The 24,820-nt window shown below is 53.1% G+C and overlaps 1 protein-coding gene across 6 annotated transcripts in view; it reads left to right on the top strand.

Moving 5' to 3' along the window:
- Nucleotides 1-24,820, top strand: part of Mad1l1 (mitotic arrest deficient 1 like 1) — a 345,185-nt gene that overhangs the window by 117,864 nt on the left and 202,501 nt on the right. The window contains exon 1 of one of the 6 annotated variants that reach the window (XM_045143918.1): nucleotides 22,723-22,727. The exons of the other annotated variants lie outside the window; for them this stretch is intronic. The gene's annotated coding sequence lies outside the window, so the exon portion shown is untranslated. Of the gene's footprint in view, nucleotides 1-22,722; nucleotides 22,728-24,820 lie in introns of those variants that run through there. 6 annotated transcript variants of the gene reach the window in all.

The following is a 24,820-nucleotide window of genomic DNA, read 5'->3' on the forward strand; positions in this document are numbered from 1 at the left end:
GGTTCTCCTCGGTACCAGAGAAAGGCGAGGTCCGAGCTCCTGTCCTGTGAATCTATGGTCCCTGGACATGATGAGCCGAGGCATAGATTCTCAGCCTTGGAACCCGAAGTTCCCCATGTGAAATAGGTTTTCTTGGTAAGCTGAGGCACAGGACCTGGACCGTGGAGTGGTGCTTCCACAACAAGCCTTCCTGGTAAGTAAGCAAGTGTTTATAGAAGAGCCTTTGTTCAGACCCTCTCTAGCTGTGTATGTTTAAACAAAGAGCTTTTTAGACCTAAACACAGATGTTCATTTGAAAATGAAAAATCAAATTAAGCGGAACCAGCCTTTGAAAGTGAATGCCCTGGGGCCAGTAGAACAAAGGGGAAAACACTGTGTGTAAATTTCACTTCAGTCACTTTTTTATCTTAAATAAAGTTTTAAAGTAACAAAGTGCTTGTGAAAGCCGCTCATCTTCCTCCTGTCCTCCAATGGAACATCTGCGCTCATTCTGACGCGATGAAAGACACGAATTAAGCAGAGCCAGGGAGTGCCCCCCCCCCATAATTGCACCTCATCCCTTTCTCAGACACAATGTGGATGAAATACCAATTAAGCCTGATGTGCTGATGAGGGAGGCTGAATAGTGGAGGGGGCGATGTGGATCCCACTGAGCGGGTTTGTGCTGGCCCCTGGCTCCTTAGCAGAGGCGCGCCATCCACCACGAAAGCCGCAGCACTCGCCTGTAGTTCCGAGGGACCCATCCACTTTGGAGTTTCCCCATCAGCAAGTCAGAAATTAGGCGTTTAGGTACACCATGTGCTGTGCTGGCCCTCTGTCACCTCCAGGGCTGTCTGTCATCCCAGTGTCCCTTGTGCTGCAGCCTTGTGGTACAGCCTTGATGGCTTTCAGTGGAAAGGACCGGTCCCTAAACCCATAGATGCCCACTAATGATAGGCAGTGGCGGCCAAGAGGAAGTGCTGCATTCAGCCCTTGCGGCACCCCATGCTCAGATGCCTCAGATGCGTGAATAAAGAGAAACACACCCTAACACTGCCCAGGAGGGGGCAGGAGGGCTGCTGCCATTCAAGTGGTAGGTCCGTTGTAGGGCTTCCCACCCTTAGTTTCACTTTTAGGGCCCTGTCACCATTGTCCTGTGGTCACTCACCTCCTGCAGTCAGAGCCTCTGTGCCTGTGAGGGCCCCCTTACTCTCTCATCCAGCAGCACACGCTGTGGTCTCAGGGAAGGGGCCCTGGCTGCAGGTTGGAGCCGGCTTCTCGCCACCAGAAGCTGTTGGCCTTTTCCAAAGGTTCTTTCCTTCTGCATCTGGCCCTGGGGCTGGGCTGCTCTGCAGTGGGTGTGGAGAGGCTCAGGTGTCCATGCTGAGTGTACCTGGGCCTCCCCTATCCTCAGTGCCTGGGAGGTGAGTGGTCACTTCCCGTGCTGGAGGGAGTCCCTGAGCCTGGGCATCAGATGTCCCCACATCTCGCCATCAGCATCCTGTAGTGCAAGCTCGGCCAACTTGGAGGCTGGGTGATAAATGGGCCCCGAGCTGGGGTGATTACAGTAGGATTTGACAGCAATGTCCTTGAGGCAAAATAGCACAAAACAGTTTTCAGGTTCAGAAACTTAACCACGAGTAAATCCATTTAGACCAGATATGACTTTGGGGAGCTTTCTGCCCAGAAGGCCTCTCTCATGTGGCTCCCCTCACTACCAGATATCCCTTCTCTTTTCTCAGAAGCCTCTCTCCTGGGACCCATGGTGGTTTCTGTCACTGGTCGCCAAGTGGCTTCTGGAGGCACTGGTGTGTGTGACGTGTAGCTAGAGGGCCTGAAGTAGCAGGCTGTCCATTAGCCAGACAGAGTGTCCCTGGTCTGTCAGAGCATCATCTCTGTTGGCTGCAGGCTGATGCCATGCAGGTGTCTCAGGCCCAAGTGCCTTTGGGAGGCTTTGTTCCTCTTCAGTGGGAGCTGGCTCTTCTGCTCTGCCTTTGTCCTGGGTTAACCCCCCTCCAACCCCCATGGAGGCCTAGCATGCTCCATAAGCTTTTGGTGACAGCATATCCTGGCCAGTAACGGTGTTGGCCTGGCCTGGAAAGCTCTGACCATACCATCTGTCCCTTCCCAAGAGCCACTCTTCCTCTTAAACTCACTAGGCTGGAGCCTCCTGCCAGGGTGCTGCTAGTGGGCATTGCCTATGTTGTTCCCCATTGCCACTTTGTCACTTTGAGGTTGGCTCAGTTTTCTCTGCCTGGGGTTCCTTATTCCCAGGAGTACTGGAACCCCATAGTAGACTGTGCCCATGTGCTTAGCAGGACCTGTGATGGGCACTGCAAGAGGTAGCAAGCCCTGGCTTCATGCAGTGTGTGTGCTGTGGAGTGGTCTCCGTGTGGCCTGTTGTCTCCTTCCCTCTCCTCTTTCTCTCTCAACTTGATCTCCAATAGAAGTATCCTTAAATTGCTATCAGGGATAGAGCACTTGCCTGGAATCCCCCAGTGAGGGGCTGGGCGGTGTGGCTCAGTGGTAGAGCTCCTGCCTAGAATCCCCCAGTGAGGGGCTGGGGGCATGGTTCAGTGGTAGAGCTCCTGCCTAGAATCCTCCAGTGAGGGGCTGGGGTATGGTTCAGTGGTAGAGCTCCTGCCTAGAATCCCTCAGTGAGGGGCTGGGGTGTGGTTCAGTGGTAGAGCGCCTGCCTAGAATCCCCCAGTGAGGGGCTGGGGTGTGGTTCAGTGGTAGAGCTCCTGCCTAGAATCCCCCAGTGAGGGGCTGGGGTGTGGTTCAGTGGTAGAGCTCCTGCCTAGAATCCCCCAGTGAGGGGCTGGGGGTGTGGTTCAGTGGTAGAGCTCCTGCCTAGAATCCCCCAGTGAGGGGCTGGGGGGGTGTGGCTCAGTGGTAGAGCTCCTGCCTAGAATCCCACAGTGAGGGGCTGGGGGTGTGGCTCAGTGGTAGAGCTCCTGCCTAGAATCCTCCAGTGAGGGGCTGGGGTGTGGTTCAGTGGTAGAGCTCCTGCCTAGAATCCCCCAGTCAGGGCCTGTGTGTCTTAGCTGCCTGGAATCACTTGCCTGGAATCTCCTAGTGAGGGGCTGGGGCTGTGGCTAAGTGGCAGTGCACCTGCCTGGTATTCTTTAGTGAGGAGCTAGGGGTGTGACTAAATGGGAGATCACTTGCCTAGCATGTTCATAACCCTGAGAGTTCCATCCCCATCACTGTAAACAAACAATACAAAAAAACGACTTCTGTGTGTGGAGGCTGCCCACCCTTACTGAGCGTTCCTCCTAACAGAGAATCAGCATTGTACAAGGGTCCCCAGGAGTTCCACAGAATACATGGCCCCACATAGTGGCAGCCCCTACATAGCAAAGGACAACACCAAACTTGATGTGGCTAACAGCCTCAGAATTGGGAGAGGGTTTTCAGTTCTTTATGACAAAGGGTTAGAAATTCTTTCCATTAAGGAGGAGCTGGCTTCTAAGGGTGGGAGGAAAGCTGTGGGCACACTTAGGCAGCCCTTCCCCCTTTGCATTGCTGATGGGGAAAGTGGTTAATTAGGTGATCTTTCTCTTCCTCTGACACGCGCAAATGAGACGCCGTTAATAACCGAGCTGTTACATAAATGATAGAATTTTAACACCAGTGTCAAGTTGTCAGGCATATCTGGACAAGGAGGGGTGAGCGTGTGGAGGCACTGAGGCCCCACCCTTCTTAGGTGGCTGGAGTGGTTGTTGGTGTACCCTTTACCGCTCCCCGGCCTTCTATCTCTTTTCTGCAAACCCCTTTAGGCTGCATTAGTTACTTAAAAATGGTCATAAAAGCAAAGTGATCTTCCTGAAAGAAGTTCTGGTGAGCATTTCCCTGGTGTCTGTTGCTGTGTTTATGCAGTCTTCCTGGCTGGTGGGCAGATTCCCTCACCCTGGAGAGCACCGTACCTGGGAGCTGGCTCGGGACAGACACAGCCCGTCCAGGTGGTGGCTCAGAGTCCTGAGGCAGAGGGAGCCACAAGCAGAAGTAAGTCTCTCAGCATTTTGTACTGGGGGCCAGGCTTGCAGGGATCCCGCTGAACAGGACTCTGCTGGGAGCCAGGCTTGCTGTGACCCTATGGAGGAGAATCTAGCCACAGATGGCCCCAGAGCTGAGCGCCCAGGTGACCAAGTGTGCTGTTGCCCCGCCATGTAAGATCCCCCACCTTAGACAGCCTCAGAGCTTAGAGGCCCAGTGACAGGCCTCGCTCCCCTCGGGAAGCAGGTGGTCAGTACTGGGCTGTGGCATGCTTTTTCATCTCTGTGGGAAGCTGGGATCTGAGAGGCTGCCTCTTCACTTACAAGATGTCATGAGTGCTGGTCAGAGAGCAGGTGCCAGCTCTGCATGGGAACAGGTTTCATGTCCCCTGGCAGGCTGGACCTGAAAGAGTGAGGCGGCTTGCCCTCTGTGGGTTGTCACATCAACCCTGTGGTATGGGTTGAACTCTGTCATTCAGACCTGCCAACATAGAGCACCTTTGTCACCACGGTTTGAGGCCTTGTGCGACTGAGGGCACAATGTAAGAAATGACCTGTCCCTGCAAGGAGCTTGCAGCCAGCTGGCTGACAGTATGTGACAGGTCAGGTCCAGGTGACACCGCAGGACATGGAGACATGTAAGCTGCATTTTGTGCCTGGCTGTGGAGGTCATAGGACAACCCTGGGTGCTGTTCTCAGGAATACAGTCTTTCTTGAGTCAGGGTCAGTAGGTCCCACTTCCTGGCTTAACTCCTTTGGAGCTGTCCTTGGACATGAGCTTCCACTGCCTCTCACCCTCTGAGGACTGTCCCTCCCAAAGTCCAACTGTCGGGTTTTAGGGGCAGAAGCAGGTCTCTGTTTCAAGCTCCCCCAACCTGAGCTAGGTCCGCACCTCCTGTCCTGCCTCTGGGTGGCAGATGTTTAGGACAGTAAGATTGGTGTCTGTGTCTTTTGGAAATTGAAAAAGAGATTTCATCTTTTAAGTAAAAGGAAACAATGCTGGACCATTGGCAGCTGGGTGCTGGCCGAGAGTGGACGTGTTCCTTGTGCATGGCAGAGGAAGGCAGAGAGCATGCCGAGCACTGGCTGAGGGTCTGGGCAGTGCGTCAAGTGCCCAGGGGCAGGTCATGCTTATAGAGCTGGGCAGAAGTGCATAGGGTGGGGAGTGTGACCTTGGCCTTGAGAGCTTCAGGTCCCTTGTGATGCACACTTGAGATGCTCATGCTCAGACCCGCTTCTGTCCCATCTGGTTCCTGGTCTGTAGCCCCTGCTGCTTAGCCACATAGTCTCACTACCCCCTTGTCTCTGTGTCGTCCCTAAATATCCCGTTCCTTCCTGGCATTTCTTCTCCCTGACTTTGTATCAACACTTGTGGTTTAGCCAGCTGCATGTTGGCCTTGCAATGCAGTTTAAAGGGCCTTTCCTTATTTCTTCTGAGTGTTCTTCTGTTGCCCCATCTCCCCATGGGTCCCTCTTGAGGGACAGCAGGACCCTGTGCAGGTGACAGGTATGTAGGAGGCGCGTCTGCTTTTGAAGCTCCTTTCCTGTCACACGCCCTGTCCCCTTCCAGCCTGCTGAGCTCCTTGCTAGGGTGGCATGTTTCTGCTGGTCTGCCTGCTTCCCACAGTGGAGCAAGCTCTTCATGGACAGGGCAGGTCCTGGAGCTCATCTACGTTGGCACGCAACCTAGGCGTTTTCGGTGAAGGGGGCGTCCCCTTCAGTGTGACTTTCTGTCCCAACCTATCAAGCAGCCCTGCAGGTACACACCCACCTGTGTGTACACATGGGCATGTGTACATGTACATGCACATGCAGAGTGGCCGTGCTGCTGTGTGCTCAGCCTTGCCATTCTGCACTGGGGTGACTTTGATCATGTGCAGTGTAGATTGGCAGGGCCAAGGAAGCAGAGCAGAGCGGCAGGAATGAGGTGTCCTGTCTGTGGCCCTGTCAGGGCTCAATGCTGGCCTTGAGTTTCCCCAGCCAGCCATGCAGGGGTCACAGTTCTACAGGCCACATTCTGAGGATCCAGAGTCTGAGGGTGACGAGACTTTGCCCAAGGGCATGGTGTGTGGCAAGAACATGCATGCTATTCACTGCTGCTCCAGGCCCTCTCGTGTTCAGGGGTGGGCACTCCCGGCCCTCTCGTGTTCAGGGGTGGACACTCCCGGCCCTCTCGTGTTTAGGGTGGACATTCCCGGCCCTCTCGTGTTCAGGGGTGGATACTCCCGGCCCTCTCGTGTTCATGGGTGGACACTCTGGGCAGTCTCTCAGGACGGCAGTATAGGAAACAGGACTTGGAGACTAAACCAGCTCAGTGTGGTGGCGGCTCAGCCAGAAGCCCTAGCAGGGGAGGTTGTGGCAGGAGGATCATGAGTTCAAAACTAGCCTGTTGCAAAGGAACTGAATAAATAAATAACCAACTAGAGCCAGACTCAGGTCCAGCTTTACTTGCTTTAGTCCATGGGGCTCAGGCGCTGGGGGCTGAGTAAGCTTGCCCTGGTGGCCTGGCTTCAGAGGAGGTTTTTCTCCTGGGAGCCCTTGTCTGCTGACGGGCATGGTCTGTTTGCAGGTTATCTGGTCACCCAGTGTCCTTTCTGCCATTCACCTAGTACTGATCAGGGTCCTACAGCATGCTGTGGTGACACTGCCCCATGGCCAGCCTGCCAAGTGCCACCTACTTATTTCTGTCTGTGGTCTGTAAGATGCCCTGACACAATTAATCAGGTTATACTGGAGGAATTACGTGTGCACCCATGTGCATGTGGGGACCACATGACAGTTTTGAGTGTTGTTCCTCAGGTATTGTCCTGTTTTTGATGCGGGGTCTCTCATTGGCCTGACACTCATCAATTAGGCTAGACTGGTGGCCAGGGAGCCCCAGGGATCCACCTGTCTCTGCTTCTCCAGTGATAGGATCACAGGCATGTTATATACCATGCCTGGCAGTTTTACATGGCTTCTGGGGATTGAATTCAAGTCTTTATGCTTGCAAGGCAAGCCCTTTACTGAATGAGCTGTTTCCCTAGTCCAAGGAAGAGTGTGATTTCAATGGCCTGAGACCATCAGAGGGAGGGTACCTACATACCTGTCACCTGCACAGGGTCCTGCTGTCCCTCAAGAGGGACCCATGGGGAGATGGGGCAACAGAAGAACACTCAGAAGAAATAAGGAAAGACCCTTTAAACTGCATTGCAAGGCCAACATGCAGCTGGCTAAACCACGAGTGTTGACTCTTCCCATGCCATGCTCTCTGTCCTGCCTTCTTGCAGAAGCATGACCCTCCCTGCTGGGGACAGCCACCTTCATCTGCACTGTGAGCTGTCAGTGAGTGCCCTCTATGTACTGGGCCCTCCATTTGCTGGCTTGTTCTTTATGGTGTTGCTGACCCCAGCCACTATAGTCTGAAAATACTACGTGGAAAGTTCAAGAATCAATTTGTATGCCATTCTGTCTGCATCTTAGTCTGCCCCACCCAGCAGCTGATTTCTCCAGTGTTTCCACACCATATCTGTACCCACCCGCTAACCATGTGGCAGCTGTGTGGCCTTCCAAAGGCACTGATGGTGACTAAGCCACTTGTTTTCTCACAGTGGTTCCACCGTACCAAGGCAGCGGTGCTGGTGACTCAGATACCCGGGGGCAAAGCTGGTGTGTGCCTCCTGGGAGTGAGGGACTAAACAAGGGAAGAGCGAGCAGTGTGGGCTGCCGTCCTGACAGACCTCACGTCACCATTTCTCCTCACGCACAAACCCTAACCCCACACTGTTCACTTCTTCTCACAAGTCTGCTCCAGCCCTCACAGCTTCCAGAATGTTCTCTGCTGGGCTCTTCTCTGTCCTCATCCAGTCCACCAATTCTGTGGTGTTGAGATGTCTTGTTTCTCCCACTCTTGCTGGGGTGGCAGCAGTAGGCCTTCATGCTGGGCCATGCGGGCAGCGCCCATCCGACAGACGTGTGGCTCATGTTGATGCTGAGTGGAGCGTGTCTGCAACATGAGGTCTGAGTCCGGGAAGGGTCCTGTGCAGTCCGTCTCCATCTGAACAGAGCTTCCTCGCAGCTTGCGGAGCTTTGCCTGTGAGCATGCTTTTGTTCTTTTTTTGCATTTGTGGTATGTGCGTGCATGCGTGTAACATTGTGAGTTTATGTGCTGGTACAGGTGTGTGTGTGTGTGTGCATGTGCCACAGGTATATGTAGGGGCCAGAGGTCAATGCTGGGTGCTTTCCTCAGTTGATATCCACCATATCTTTTGCATCAGGGCTTTGTACTAAACCCTTACCTTGCCAACTTTGCCAGCAGGCTGTAGGTGTTGCCCGTATTTCAGCCTCCCCAGTGCCAGTATTACAGGTATGCATCAAGCCTGGTATTTGCATGTGGGTGCTGGAGATTCGAACTCAGACCCTCATGTTCAGGTGGCAGACACTATGCACTGAGCCACCGCCCTGGCCGTGAGCATGCCTTTCTTGTGCTTGGGTACCTGTGCTGTAGGCCCAGTGTTGCTGCTCTGGCCTCCTCCTCCCCCTCCCCTTGGAGCTCTGGAAGTGTCTGGCTAGCATTTGGAGTTTGGGGCATTTTCTGTGTTCTGACTATGCTGCTTCTCAGGTCAAGTCACTTCCAGTTTCTGGGAACAGTTACTACAAAGTTGCTAGGGTAGAGGCCCGACCTTGCATCTCTGTGCCCCCCTCTCCCCCATTCTCAGCCTTCTTTGGGAGCCCCATGCTGTGTGCCTGTGGTTGTCCTCTAAAAGCACTTGATGCTGTGCCCGCAGCCCCTGCTGCAGGGTGGATGACACTGAGAGTCCTTGGGTGTCCCTTTTCTCTCTCATGTCTGCTGTATCTGCTTCCCCAGGTCCCCACAGCTGTTCCCCCACCTGGAGGAAGGGAGAGGATGAGGATGTCAGCATTGCATTTGAATAACCTGTTTTGGGTCTGACTACAAAAGGAATCCAGTTTCATTTAGAACATTTGACAATGTAGAGGAAACAAACAGAAAAGATGAGAAGAAAGCTTTCCCATAATCCCTCAGCCCAGCCAAAGCCACTTGAAATGTGTTGGCTTAGATTCTGCCTGACATTTGTATATATATGCGTGTATGAAAAATGTTTTCCTGATGTAGTTTTTAGGAAAAAATATAATACCACGTGTGCACTATTTGGTGAGTCTACTTATTTTGCTTAATCTTTTGTGAGCACTTTCCAAGTTAAATGTCCTTTTAAAACACAAGTTTTGGGCTGGGGAGATGGCTCAGTGGTTAAAGGTGCTTGCTCTGCAAGCCTGCCAGGCCGAGTTCAAATCCCCAGCATCCATGTAAATAAAGTAGGGTGTGCCGTGGTGCCCACACCCATAGTCTCAGCCTACCTATGGCAGTGGGAGATGGAGTCAGGAAAATCTTGCAGCTGGTAGACCAACTCGTCTGGCCTTCCCAGCAGCAAGACTAGAGAGACTGTTTCAAACAAGATGGAAGGAGAGGACCAACAGGCCAGGGTTGTCCTTTGACCGCCACATGCATGCTGTGGCACACACACACGCACACGCACACGCACACGCACACGCACTTTTAAAGTAATTCTGTAGCTGGGCTGTAGCCCAGGCACATGCTTAGTATGCACGGGGGAGGCCCAGTTCTCCATGCCCCACTTCTGGCTATAAATTGTTCCCATTATGAGAACTTTACTTAGCTATTCTCTTACTGTTACCTATTTAATCATCTTTAGTTTTCTCTCCATTATGAATAATACTTTGATTAATACACACCTCCAAATCTTTTCTTGCATAATTGCTGATTATTTCCTTAAGAAAAAAAATTCTTAAAAGCATAATTGTTGTTTGAAAAGTATTTATGCTTTTAAAAGCTAACAGTTCTGGACCACTTAGCCCGGGCCAGGAGCTTTTGTGTGTCTTCATTTTAACAAGATGGCCCTTTGCTCATTCAGCAGAAAGCAGGAGACAGAGCCATGGGGCCCTGGGTCTGACTACGAGCTTTGCCTTCCATCATCAGAAGTAGGTTGGCGTCACATGGATTGACAGATTGGCTCTGGAAAAGTGTTTGCTCTGTGGAAGATACGGTTAACACAAATATGAAGTACAAACTTCGTGGAACAGAGATGGGCCCTCCTTGCATGTAGTCCTCTGAGACACAGGTAGTCCTCTCCCCCATCAAGAGGCAGGACCTGATGGGTGGGGCTGGCTGACTTTTTCCAAGGGACGGAGGATGGAGAAGAGAGAGCTGATCTCCTCTAGGGTAAGGACAGCTGCTGTCTGCACCAGTGATGAGATGGTAGCTCATTGGCTCCCCAGTCTTGGCACCAAATGAGTAGCTTTGGTAGAATTAATCTCTCTGCACCTAGTCTGCTGTTCTCCCTTAGCTGTTTTAGGGTTATGGAACTTGCCTTATTGCACAGTGAATACAGCCAGCTCACAAGTCAGGCATGGGGTCCCGACAGCCAAAGCTCTAACCGCTGCCTTTTGTTAAGTACGTGTGTCACTTTGATCACTTTGTTGGCATCTGAGGCTGGCCTGATGCGGAACATTGGGAGATGCTGTGTGTCCTTGGGCCGAGTGCCCTTGAGCGGAGGCTTGTGTCACAGCCGGCATTGGCCATGCCGGGTGCTGGTCTTGAGCACTGTACCCCGAGCTCTTTTCTGTGCAGCTTCTCTGTAGGCATCAGAATCTGAGTAATTACACACTCTGACTTGATCCCAGTGCCCTGCACTTGGCTGGAGAGGAGCATCCTCTTCCCCCACAGATGCCTGTCCATCTTCTCTGTTGTCCATGCAGGCTGCATGTCATGTAGCTAAAGCGTCCAATGTGGTCACTGGAGCTGCTCATTGCAATTTTTTTTTTTTTTCATTTTTCGAGGTAGGGTCTCACTCTAGCCTAGGCTGACCTGGAATTCACTACGTAGTCTCAGGGTGGCCTCAAACTCACGGCGACCCTCCTACCTCTGCCTCCCGAGTACTGGGATTAGAGTCATGCACCACCACACCCAGCTTTCGATTATTTAAAATTAATCAATTTATTTGGTGTCTGTGACTTTTGTCTCACTTTTACCTCATTTTTTGTTGAAGGTGCTCTGGGCTTACAGACTTCTATCACAGTTTCCAGCTTTTATCTGGTGTCTGAGGATCTGAACTCAGGTCCTCAGAGTTCTTTAGCAAACATTTTATTCACTAACCCAGCTCCCTGTTTGGTTTTTACTTACTGGTAGTGTGGCTCTGCGGTGTGGGGTTCTGCAGGTCTTGACACCCAGTCCGCGCGTTCTGCACAGAGATGGGGGCATCACCCTCAGGATCTCCTGGCCACCTTCCTGCCAGCCCTGCCTCTGCCCCCCAGGGAAGTGTTCAGTGGGATACCAAGCCAGGTTCCGAGGACACAGCCACCTTGCTGTCCTGGCTGTGGCTGGTGTGTCACTCTCAGGACTCCTTACGACATCTCCCTACCCTCTGCATGCTCCAGTCCTCCTGTCTCCCCACACATGCGGTCCAGGCAGGTAAGAGCAATTACTGGCCGTCCAGTCCATCACCCTGTGGCAGCATTCCTGGGGCCCCCCACAGATGGCCACGCCGGCGGCCGTGTGATCGGTCTCAGGCCGTCCCTGTTCCGTCTTTGTCCTGCTGAGCAATTTGTCAGCAGTCTCTCCTCAAGGACCCTGTAGTTCATCTCCTTAATTTCTGTTTTAAGGACTTTGTTAACCTTGTGACTGCGGCAGTGACTCCTCATGAGCGCAGAGTTCTTTCATCTTGACCCCGAGTGGTTGCATCTGGGGTGGGGTGGGGTGGGGTGGGGAGAGGTGTTAACTCTGCCATATTATGTATCCTGGTCTTTCCGGAGAGGGGCTCACACCATAGTGCTGCCTGGCTCCTGGCCCGTGGTCGTGTGGCAGCCTCATGTGCTAGGGGCGGTGTCCACAGAAGCAAGACACGTGTGCTCCTCCCTGGGACTAGCAGGCAGTTGACACCATTAGCCTTGAGTCTGTCACAGCAGTATGCCCTCCAACTACCATTTTGTTAGGTGGAACTGTGTTAGGTAGGAACGGTGTGACAGCATGATATTTACACCCGCTGGAGCAAACTACTGTAGCCTGGGCCACTCACACCCCGTGAGTCTGTGCCCGCGGTCTGGATGCGCGGAGAGCAAGGTTGAGGCCGTGGCCGGCTCTCTCCTTCCACGTCTTCCCCGGTGAAGGACGAGGCGGCTTGCTGGGGCCTCGGAGCTGGCCTGGGGGTGTTTTACTGCCCCCACACCGAATTCCCTAACGTTTGAGGTGAAGAACTATATTTTCTTGTCAGTGGATGAAATACCTGAGAAAAGGCACTTAAGGGAGCTCCCTCTTTTGGCACACTTGTTGAGGGCCGCTCCCGTGTGATGGGGAAAGCGTGGGGAGCTCATGGCAGCCCGTGGCTGTGGCAGCATGATCGTGAGGCCACTTCCTTACGTCTCAGTAGGCCAGGGGCCCCAGCGTGACAGGCTAAGCTATAACGTAAGCCACTCACTTCCTTCAGCAAGGTCTCACCTCTTACAGTTCCACAGCCTCTAAAAACAGCACTTCTACCATCTGTGGACCCACTGTTCAAACACATGAGGCTGTGGGGACATTGTACAACCAAACCATACCAAAGAGCGCCCCTCTGTTAGTCAGGTGTCCACCGGAGATGCCTAGAGGCCCTTCCTGGGATTCCTTCTCCTGACCCCCCCATTTCTGTCAGGGAGAAAATAGCCTTCAACTTGGGCAGAGTTAAGGGACCAAAGTTTGGTCAAGAAGTGAAGATGACCTGATGTCCTTTCTGTTTGAAGTGCCTGTGGTAGCAAGGGTCCCTCATCCAGTAACGTGGTCTTTGCTTCCAGGGACACTTAATATTGCTGTCTTGTCCCCTTGCCTCCTCCCTTTGTTAGTTTCGATCACCTGTCTCCAAGGACAGCCCTAGGCGACCAGAGCTTTGGTCTTAGGACAGGAAGCTTGAGGAGCTGATATTCAAAGGTCTGAGGTTAGTTCTGAGTGTCTCCTAAGAAAGTTATTAACCTAACTGTGAATTGCCGATTGAGTGGCAGGCATGAGCAGCAGCCGATCACACAATGGCTCAGCAAATGTGTTTTCCGGCGTGCTCTGGGAGCTGTGATTCCTGCCTCTAATCTGTGTTCGGCAGATGTGCCTGGCGGGGTATCTGCTCAGCACCAGCCGCTGGGCTTCTGCTCTGCTCCCTGTCAAGAGGGTGTGTGGGAGGCCACGAGGGCACTGCTGGAGCCCCCTCTGCATCTGGCCCTGCCAAACAACCCCGGCATGCCTGGTTCTTCTCCTCGCCCCGTGCCTGCCTCACCCTGCAGAACTGGCGGGAAGACCCAGACTTCGGCTCATGACTGCTGCCTGAGCCTCCTCCTTGCTGCTGTTGGTGACACAGGCATATGTTGCACACCTGTGCCCATCTCCATGGTCACTCAGGACTGCATTTTGTAAACCATCCTCTGTGTCTTCCAGAAACCTTTAGAAAACAAAGTGAGTGCCCAATTATAGCATGCCTGATTCTGTTCTCTCCAGAGGTGTCCATCCCTGTGGCTTATCTTGGGATGCACGTGCCTGTGGCTGCAAGTTAGACACACCTGTGAATCTATTCAGAAACCATTTCCGCCCCTGAATTCATGACCAGAATCTTCCATATTTTGAATACTCGTGGTCACTCCGGCCCTTGTCCAAGTCTGTTACCACAAAGCACCTTGGGTCCCTTGGCATTGCAAGCAAATGCCTGAACTGCTAAGCCAGCCTCTTTTTTTTTTTTTTTTAATTTTTTTTAATTTATTTATTTGAAAGCAACAGACACAGAGAGAAAGACAGATAGAGGGAGAGAGAGAGAATGTGCACGCCAGGGCTTCCAGCCTCTGCAAACGAACTCCAGATGCGTGCGCCCCCTTGTGCATCTGGCTAACGTGGGACCTGGGGAACCGAGCCTTGAACCGGGGTCCATAGGCTTCATAGGCGAGCGCTTAACCGCTATGCCATCTCTCCAGCCCCATCCTCTTTTTCTTAATGTTCGTGTGCATATGTGTGTTTGAGAGAAAACACTTGCCATCGTGTGAGCCTGGAGTGGCAGTCCTCACCTTTCACAATTTTTTTTTTTTTTTTTTTTTTGCTTTTCGAGGTAGGGTCTCACTCTAGCTCAGGTTGACCTGGAATTCACGTTGTAGTGACAGGGTGTCATGTGCCACTATGCCAGGCTCAAATTTTTGTGACAGAGAACGAGGCCAGAGGGGGGGAGAGAGAGAGAGGAGAGAAAAAAGATAGAGAGAACGGGTGTGCCAGGGCCTCCAGTCACTGCAAATGAACTCTATAGATTCATGCGCCACCTTGTGCATCTGGCTTATGTGAGTCCTGGGGAATTGAACCTGGGTCCTTTGGCTTTCCAGGCAAGCGCCTTAACCATTAAGCCATCTCTCCAGCCCACCTTCCACCTTTGTTGAGGCAGCATCTTTTCTTATTTGCTGCTCTACACACCAGGCCAGCTGGCCTGTAAGGTCTAGGCATTCTCCTGTCTCTGCCTCCATCTCACTGTACATCCGCTGGGACTGCAGATGCACACTTCTGAGCCGGCTTTATGTGGATACTGCTGAGCTGAACTCGGGCCTTCATGCCTGTTCGGCATGGCTTTACCCACGGTAACACCTTCCCAAGGCTTGCCACTTTCCCTGCTTAACTCTTGCTTGGCTCTGGACCACAGCGTCTGATGATACCAAGGGTTCCACAGAGCCCTGGAGGCTCCACACCAGGAGCAAGTCTACCAGACGCACTTCAAAACTGACCCCGAGAATCAAGGGGAGGCTGGGGTGCAGCCCCTGCAGGGTGCTGGGTCACATTGGCTTCTGCACAGAGAGCTGCTCTGGCAGGACGGAGGCATGCGTGCTGCTCCTCTTTAAGTACTGTCTGCCGCCTCCCGAGGTCCAGGGTGCGCCAGTTTTGAAACCTGCTGTGTGCTCTTGTGCTGCGGCCAGTGCGGCTCATGTCCACCTCTACCCCACTCTGCACACCGTGCTGGGTCTGGAGTCTCCCACTACTTGCCTGCTACCTGGCCAGGCCACACCTGTGCCCTGCATCTCTCCAGGCCTCACGTCCCCCCAGGTCGTCCTCACAGGAGTTCACGGCCCCTCCGGTGTTGCCTGTGCCAAGATGCCAGAGATGCGCTGGCGCAGGTCCTACAAGCTCCGACCCTGCCTTTTAAAGGTCACTTCTGTCTCAGTCAGCTCTTAAAGTTCAAGAGGAAATAAACTGCTTAGAGCTGGCATTTCTCAAGCCAAGTGTCAACTCTCCAAGCTCCGGCTGAGTGGGAGAGGAAGTGAGATTAAGAAACGAGTGGCCGTGTTGACACAGCCATCGGTCAGCAGAGGCCTCCCTGCTCCCGGCCCTCACTCTGAACGCGACGGCCGAGAAGCTGGGAATTCTGAAACCCATCTCCTCTCCGTTTTGCTTTCCTGTGTGGAGACGCTTCTTTGTTAGTCGAGTGATAGCTTTTAAGCCTGTCAGTCCTCCTTACCCACGACATCTCATGTGTGCGTAGATGCTTTGCCCTGCAGTGGCCCCTGCGCTGTGACACCTGACTGACAGGCTAGTGATGCTCCTTGTCTGGGGAGATAGGAGAAGCCTCTGGAAGTTGCCCACCCAACCGGTTATCGACTTTGGGCGTCGGGCCAAGGACAGCGAAATCAATGGGAGAATAAATAGCAGAATGGGCTTCTTAATCAGACTCCCCTGTAGCCGCTGAAAGGATTACCACAGAGCATAGGTGTCTATTGATGGCCCGTCTAGTGCAGGTGGTCCAGTCCTGCAGTCCAGTGGGCTGCTATCGACCACACTGTACCGGGAACCTCAGCATCATATCCACTCATTAGGCTGCTGTGTGATTCCAAAGATAGAGGTGTCGCCGAGATCTTTGTCTCATCGAACTGCCTACCCAGTTTGACTCACAACCCCAATCAAGCCCGCAGCTGGCTCCTCAGAGCATGTGTCTTCTCGGCCTAGCCCTGCCTGTGCCCTGTGCCCTTAGCCTTGTCTTTGGACGCATACGTGGACTTGGAGATGCATGTCCAGCCCTGTGTTGATTTGCTCTGAAGGCCCCTGTAGTGTTGGCTCCAGTCACTGTGTTGGCTCTTCAGGCATGCTCCTCTGGGTCCTCTCATGCTTCTGGACACACACACAGAACATACACAGACACACAAACACTAGTCACACACTCATTCCTGCTCTCATACACATTGGCCCATAGCCTGTCCCTGCCTCATCCTGTACCTTTCAATAGGTTCTTGCAGTGAAATGCCAGAGACAAGAAACAGCAAAGGTTGTTTGGCTCACAGTTCTGGAGGTGTCTGTCCATAGCCTTGCAGCACCCGGCTGTGGGTCTCTGGTGATGGCACATGTTACAGTGCGGACACAGGGAAGGAAAGTCATTGTGTCTGAACCAGGAAGCAGAGAGAGACCGAGAGCAGAGACTTGGCCTTGGAGGTTGTGCCCCCTTATTGACCTGAGGACTTCCATGCCATCTCTCTCTTTTTTTTTTAATTTTTAAATTTTAATTAACATTTTCCATGATTATAAAAAAATGTCCCATGGTAATTCCCTCCCCCCCCTTTCTCCTTTGAAGTTCCATTCCCATGCCATCTCTTAAGGTCTCTCCATCCTGTTTACGAACCACCCCATTCATGTTTCTTGTGGGGGATACAGCTCGCCTGCAACCACAGCAACATCAGGGCTTGCTACTGCTTCAGCACCAAGTACACATCCTGACATCATCTGATTCTCAGGCCGTTACGCATATGGTCGCAGGGATCCACTGACCCCCTCACCCTGTGTCGTCTAGAGGTTGGATGGGCACATGAACGAAGCTTAGAGGTACAGCCCAGTGAGAGAGGGAAGGTGCAGAGGAAGGCCTGAGCTGTGCTGGCATGAGCTGCCCATCCAGCCTGAGGGGTCCCCATCTAACGCAGGAGTCCTGGCTACTGCCATTCCTGCATCTCCTCCTTCCAGCTCTCTGCCCAGGAGACGTCCTTCTTCATCCGTACGAGGGTGCTGCTAGATAGAGTGTGGTGCTGGCAGTGATGGGGGAATGGCTGGCAGTGGTAGGTGATTGCACAGTGTGGGGCTGGTGGACACGGGCAGTGGCACCCTCATTTCCTGGAAGTTCTGTGTGGAGGGAGCTTGGTAGACTTCGGTTGGAACTCAAGGTCTAGAAGAGCGGCAGAGACCTGGGCCCCAAGGGGCTGCCACCCTTGTTCACGGCAACAGCCCCTTCCTTGGGGCCCCCTACTCTTGGGTGCTTTTGTCGTGTTGCCCTCACCCTGAGGTGCCCAAGCCCTCCTCGGGTCCCGGTTTCTGCTGGAAGGCCATTGCCATGTGCTCCGTTCTTCCTGGCTCCTGCTCTCCCCACTTTCTGCATGTATCTTCCCAGAGTTTGGGCCAGGAAAGGAGCTAGTCCGGGCCTTGGACAAGTGGGAGGTGGGAGAGGGTGGGGGCCTGCTGAGGATTAGCCAGCCTGAGGTGTGGCATGCCGAGGCATGTGACCAATCCCCCAGGAGCACCACGGCCTTCCAGGTGTCTGTTTCTATAGCTGACACCAGGGTGAAGATACCTTGGTGGCTCCAGGATGCCTCCAGAATACAGAGCAAATGCTGCATTCTGGAGCCTCACACTTCTGAATATCTAAGTTATGTGTCTACTGCTTTCCTCCCCAAAAGTCAGGCAGGACGGGTGACCTGTCCTCTGGTCTCCCATCCTCAGTTCTGAGTCCTGGTAGCCTGTGGGTGAGCTCTGCCCCACCTTGGCATTTCTGGTTGGTAGCTGCTCAGCTGAATTGGGTAGTTTGTTATGGTTGGAGCAAATTGAATTGGGGAGGGGTGATTTTCCCATTCACATTTCAAGGTCAGATGACAGCATTTGCTGGGTGGCCTCTGTTCATCTGAAATGCAAATTGAATTTGGTGATTGGAATTCATGAGACTGGACAGCGCTCATCAGAGCAGCTCAGTGGTGATGGGCCAGGCTCGGGCCTCCTCCCCTGCCCCCTCAGCCATGCCTTTGATTGGCAATTATTTCAGACTTTGCTTTTCTCATTCTCTGGTTTTGTTTCCGCTGCTTGGTCTTTTTTATTCTTTCAGAAAATTGTGTAATGACACCGGGAGACATTGATGATTGGAATTAGACGGCATCAATAAAGACTGCTGCATGCCATGCTGAGCCTGGGCATTGAGGGCATTGGGGGAGCTTGCCATGCTTTCTGAGCCTGCACCTGGTTGCCCTGCAGCAGGAGCTGGGGCAAGACTGCCACCTGCTGCCTGTTTCTCCCACATGTTTCCAAACCCTTTGTGTGAACACCCATCGTGGTTCTGGCTAGCTGTATAAGAGAAGGTTCCAAACCCTTTGTGTGAACGCCCCTCGTGGTTCAGGCTAGCCATACAGAAGGTTCCAAACCTTTGTGTGAATACCCCTCGTGGTTCAGGCCAGCCGTACAGGAGAAGGTTCCAAACCTTTGTGTGAATACCCCTCGTGGTTCGGGCCAGCCGTACAGGAGAAGGTTCCAAACCCTTTTTGTGAACGCCCCTCGTGGTTTGGGCTAGCTTTACAGGAGAAGGTTCCAAACCTTTGTGTGAACGCCCCTTGTGGTTCGGGCCAGCTGTACAGGAGAAGATTCCAAACCCTTTGTGTGAACGCCCCTTGTGGTTCAGGCCAGCCATACAGGAGAAGATTCCAAACCCTTTGTGTGAATGCCCACTTTGGTTCAGGCCAGCCATACAGGAGAAGTTTCCAAACCCTTTGTGTGAATTCCCCTTGTGGTTCGGGCTAGCCGTACAGAAGTTTCTAAACCCTTTGTGTGAACGCCCCTTGCGGTTCAGGCCAGCCATACAGGAAAAGATGCCAAACCCTTTGTGTGAATGCCTGCTGTGGTTCAGGTCAGTGGTAAAGGAGAAATTTCCAAACCCTTTGTGTGAATTCCCCTGTGGTTCAGGCCAGCCATACAGGAGAAGGTTCTGAACCCTTTGTGTGAACGTCCGCTGTGGTTCAGGCCAGCCATACAGGAGAAGGTTCCGAACCCTTTGTGTGAACACCTGCCGTGGTTTAGGCCAGCCGTTCCGAACTCTTTGTGTGAACGCCCGCCGTGGTTTAGGCCAGCTGTACAGCAGAAGGTTCTGAACCCTTTGTGTGAATGCCCTCGTGGTTCAGGCCAGCCGTACAGGAGAAGGTTTCATGAGGCTTGCTCCACATGTGCATTTCCCTCATGTTCCTGTAGAGGCCACCTCATATCCTGTGTCAGAAGTGTCCTTTCACATGGAAAGCCCTTCTCAGGGAAAAGGCAATGGGCTGCTGGCCACCTTGACTGCCCATTTCCTCTCTGCCTCCTTTCGGCCCGTGTATGTTCAGTGAAGCAGGTTGTGATGTGTTGTGTATGTCCATCTGCTCATTATCAGGTCACCTTTCAGTCTTGGCGGGGGACACACTCCTGGTATGGCTATCTCCGGGGCAGCTCTTGGGCCACCTTGCCATGGTGCTGATAGCCCCTGTGAGTGTCTCTGCTGGTGCTGAGACCATTTATGGGTTGGTTGCAAGTCTCTTGGAGATGAAAGCCTTTCTAGGGCAACTGTGAAAAAAGAGCCACTGGTTATGCAGTACAGAGTACTTGATGGGTCGCAGGAAGGCTGAGACCAATCCATCCCTGAGTGAGAGCCCATCTGGCTAGACCAACATATGCCTCCATGCCTTCTGTATGGTAGCTCCATGTCTCCTCATTACATGCCCAGTAGCCACGTTTGCCAGAAACCAGGCCTGAGCCTTCTGGGGTTCAGTTGCCAGCAGTGCCAGCATCTGCAGGATCCCTCTTGAGTGGTGACCCAACCTGGCGTGGTCCTCTCATTGGAACATTCTTTCTGGTTTTTTGAGGTAGGGACTCGCTCTAGTCCAGGATAATCTGGAATTCACTATGTATTCTCAGGCTGGCCTAGAATTCACAGTGATTCTCCTACCTTGGCCTTCTGAGGGCTGGGATTGAAGGCCGGCCTCCTTGAAAGATTCTACCTGGCTGGCCCTTAGTGCACTTTCTTGTCACTTCCTTTTTGTCCTTTTGATTGCAGGGGCTTCTGAACACCCTCTGCCCTCTCTGACATCACTTTGCCCTTGCTTGTCTCTGTCCTTTTCAAAGCTTTTTTTCCCACAGATTCATCTTGCCTGCTGTCCTAGAGGACTGTGGCCTCCCCTTTCCTTCTAACTTGTCCCCAGCTCATGCACTAATAAATCATGATGGCTACCCCTCAGTAGTGGGACCTGGCCCACACACTAGGGCCAGTTTGTTGGTAGGACCAGTTGGTCCTCATCCCCTTATCTACTTCTGGGGCCATGACTCTACTCCATCCTGCTCTGGGTCTTTTCTATTCCTCACAAGTTGGACAGTCAGACGTCTGGAATTTTCTTTCAGCTCCTGGGTACTCAATGAGAGACATGCTCACCTGCTTCTGCTATGATTTGGGGCTGTAGGCGAAGTGGGATAGCAGTCCTGTACCGAGGCCTTGGCTGTAGAGGTGATCTGCACCCCACATGCTTCTCTTCACGTGGGGTGGGGACTGGGCTGCATCATGCTGACTGGGGCTTTTATGCTCGAGACAGAGGTACCTGGTGGTGGTGGCTTAACCTGTCTTGACATAATGTATGTGCTGTCCCATAGTGCCATGGGCTGCACTAGGCACAGTGCCCAGAGGCCTGGGATGGTGAGCAGCCATGTCTCCTAGTGGGAACACTGTGGCCTCACAGAGGTGATTCAGCGCTGAGCTCTGCATTTAGTCATCACAAAAAGCCCATGGTTAGATATCATTTGTGCTGGAAGGGTTTGATCTATGTTCATAGGCTCTCTAGGAATGAGGATGCTTTCAGGGATTGCACAACAGTTTGAGTACAGATTTTTTTTCATGATTTAGAATTTTTTTTTAAATTTATTTATTGTCAGAGAGAGAGGAAGGGAGGGAGGGAGAGAGAGGGAAGAGAGTGAGTGAGTGACAATGGGCACGCCAGGGCTTCCAGCCACTACAGATGAATTCGAGATGTATGTGCCATCGTGTGCCTATAGCTTATGTGGGAGAATTGAACCTGGGGTCCTTAGACTTCGCAGGCAAATGCATAAACTGCTAAGCCATGTCTCCAGCCCTTGAATATAATTTTACTGTTGCTTTCCTAGCCTCATACAAGAGAGGAATTACTAAACCATTGCTCACCTGTGATTTCTTTTCTGTGTTCACCCATTGGCAGCCACAGCTCGCCGTTGGCGCGTGCTGTCAAGTAGCACTTTGAAAGTCATCAGAAAGGCTTCCCAGGTGGCTCTACCTGTGTGGCACCTCTCTTCCAGGTGAAGCTGTCAGTGAATTGTGCTCTGTCACAACACTTCCACGGTCTGGGCTGCCAAACATGAACACAATGTCCTCATGATTCTGTATCCGGTCATGGTGCAGACAGATGGCTTCCTTGGCTAACAGTGAGGAAACAGTCCCCAGTTGTCTCTTAGAGACTGAGTCACCCCATCTCCAGGGCTCCCTTTCACCATGCCTGCCCACTAGGGCCTCACCTCCAACACCATCACTTTGGAGAGATTAGATCTCACCATTTTGGGCAACACAAACCTTCAGACAGAAGTCATACTTAGCTCTCAAGTGGGGCCTGGCCATTGCCACAAAGGACTATTAACTCTGTTTCTGAACCAGGCATTTGAGCCATGGTGACTCTGTGTGTTGTCCCTTGTTCATCTGAGTCATTGTGACTCTGTGTACAGTCCTTGTTCATAAAGGAGATTGTGACTCTGTGTACAGTCCTTGTTCAGCTGGACATTGTGACTCTGTGTGCAGTCCTTGTTCATCTGGGTCATTGTCACTATGTACAGTCCTTGTTCATCTAGGACATTGTGAGTCTGTGTATAGTCCTTGTTCATCTAGGACATTGTGACTCTGTGTACAGTCCTTGTTCACCTGGGACATTGTGACTCTGTGTACAGTCCTTGTTCGTCTGGGACATTGTGACTCTACAGTTCTTGTTCATCTGGGACATTGTGACTCTGTGTACAGTCCTTGTTCATCTAGGACATTGTGACTATGTACAGTCCTTGTTCATCTAGACATTGTGACTCTGTGTACAGTCCTTGTTCATCTGGACATTGTGACTCTGTGTACAGACTTAGTTCATCTGGGTCATTGTGACTCTGTGTATAGTCTTTGTTCATCTGGACATTGTGACTCTGTGTACAGACTTTGTTCATCTGGGACATTGTGACTCTGTGTACAATCCTTGTTTATCTGGGACATTGTGACTCTGCGTACAGTCCTTGTTCATCTGGGACATTGTCACTATTACAGTCCTTGTTCATCTAGGACATTGTGACTCTGTACAGTCCTTGTTCATCTGGGACATTGTGACTCTGTGTACAGTCCTTGTTCATCTGGGACATTGTGAATCTGTGTACTATTCATCTGGGACATTGTAACTCTGTGTACGGTCTTTGTTCATCTGGGACATTGTAACTCTGTGTACAGTCTTTGTTCATCTGGGACATTGTGACTCTGTGTACTGACTTTGTTCATCTGGGTCATTGTGACTCTGTATAGCCCCTTGCCAGCTGGTGTGGTCTGTGATGGCCACATCATCTGAAGCCCCTGTTGTGTGTGTGTGCCAAGTGCTGGGCTAGAGCTGGGGGAAAGCTCATCACAGGATTGTGAGTTACTGTCCCATGTAAGAGGAGCTGGAAACAGCTGTGTCTTGGAGAGGGTTGTTAAAATGTCTCCTGCCGCTTTGGAATGTCTCATGCCCCGTCCTTGTTCCTTGAAAGTAGATATTCTTAGGCTGGCGTTTCTGATGGCACACACATGAAAGGGAGCGCCAGTGGCCAGCCCATCCTCAGATGGCTCTCAAAGGCCTGGACTTCTTTTCTGCCAGTAGATGCTGCCTCAGAAAGGCATCGGTCGATAAACATGCCTTGCTTCTCCTTGAAGCACCCAGAGCCTCTTTCTGATGTCCCAAAGGTCCGCGGAAATGCCGCTGCCCTCGGAGTTCAGTGTGTTGCTGAGCTAGAGGTTTAATTTTTTATGAACTCCCTCTTTTCTTCCTCAGAAGAAAGACTGGAGTTGAATGGAGAGATCCCCCTGGGGAAAGGAGCTGCAGACTCGGGAAGCCGACTGGGATGGAGCTGGATGAGGTGGCTCAAAGGCGTCCCGCTGTCGAGCCCCTCCGCAGGCCTGTGGGGAGAAGAGGCAGAGGCCACCTTTCAACCTGAGCTCCTGGCTTCATCCCCCTGCATTCCTGGATGCCTAGGGCCATGTGGAGAGTGGGGCTTGAGAAGCCTTGGTGCTGGCTTCCAGGCACCCATTTGAAGGTTATAGTCCATCACTTCAGTCTGTCCACAGGCCTCCACCCTCTATATGGGCCTGGCCTCTGGAGCACACCCCTCTGCCTGCATGTCACTCCCCATACATAATACGCAGGCCCTAGTGCTTCCCGAGGCCGACTCCTCCTCTGCAGGCCAGCCAATGGGGTGTGGAAAGGGCCTTCTGTGCTTGGGTGTCACGCCTCTTGACTGTCCCATAGAGGCTCCTGCCTGTCCACTCTTCTCGTCCTTCTGACCTTCCCTTGCTTCTTGACCTCCCTGGTTTAACCACACGGCTGTGTGGGGGTGGGGATGTGCATATGCCCGTGCTGCGCGCTGTGTGGGGTGACGACATGCATGTGCCCGTGCTGCACCCTGCGTGGGTGTGGTGACGACATGCATGTGCCCGTGCTGTGCGCTGCGTGGGTGGGGTGACGACGTGCATGTGCCCGTGCTGTGCGCTGCGTGGGTGTGGTGACGACGTGCATGTGCCCGTGCTGTGCGCTGCGTGGGTGCGGTGACGACGTGCATGTGCTGCGCGCTGCGTGGGTGTGGTGACGACATGCATGTGCCCGTGCTGTGCGCTGCGTGGGTGGGGTGACGACGTGCATGTGCCCGTGCTGCGTGCTGCGTGGGTGTGGTGACGACGTGCATGTGCCCGTGCTGTGCGCTGCGTGGGTGGGGTGACGACGTGCATGTGCCCGTGCTGTGCGCTGCGTGGGTGGGGTGACGACGTGCATGTGCCCGTGCTGCGCGCTGCGTGGGTGGGGTGACGACGTGCATGTGCCCGTGCTGCGCGCTGCGTGGGTGTGGTGACGACGTGCATGTGCCCGTGCTGTGCGCTGCGTGGGTGGGGTGACGACGTGCATGTGCCCGTGCTGTGCGCTGCGTGGGTGGGGTGACGACGTGCATGTGTCCGTGCTGCGCGCTGCGTGGGTGGGGTGACGACGTGCATGTGTCCGTGCTGCGCGCTGCATGGGTGGGGTGACGACGTGCATGTGCCCGTGCTGCGCGCTGCGTGGGTGGGGTGACGACATGCATGTGTCCGTGCTGCGCGCTGCGTGGGTCCGGTGACGATATGCATGTGTCCGTGCTGCGCGCTGCGTGGGTGGGGTGGCGACGTGCATGTGCCCGTGCTGTGCGCTGCGTGGGTGCGGTGACGACGTGCATGTGTCCATGCTGCGCGCTGCGTGGGGGTGGGGACGTGCATGTGTCCATGCTGCGCGCTGCGTGGCTGTTTTCTGCGGCAGGACATGCCCGCCTGTGGTCACGGTGTTCCACTGCACTGCTCTTTGGCCTGTTCTTATTTGAGCTGGAGTTTCTTCTGTACCTTCCCCATGTCTCTGCCACCCTACAGAATTGGGCTTACAGAGTCTGCTGATGCCAGCTGTTGACGTGGGTCCTGGAACTCAGACATCAGCAGTCTTTCAGGCCCTTATGCTTGCAGAAGAAGTGCTCTTATCCTTTGCGCCCTCTCTCCAGCCCA

Source organism: Jaculus jaculus, chromosome 2, assembly GCF_020740685.1.
Source record: "Jaculus jaculus isolate mJacJac1 chromosome 2, mJacJac1.mat.Y.cur, whole genome shotgun sequence".
Classification (NCBI taxonomy): domain Eukaryota; kingdom Metazoa; phylum Chordata; class Mammalia; order Rodentia; family Dipodidae; genus Jaculus; species Jaculus jaculus.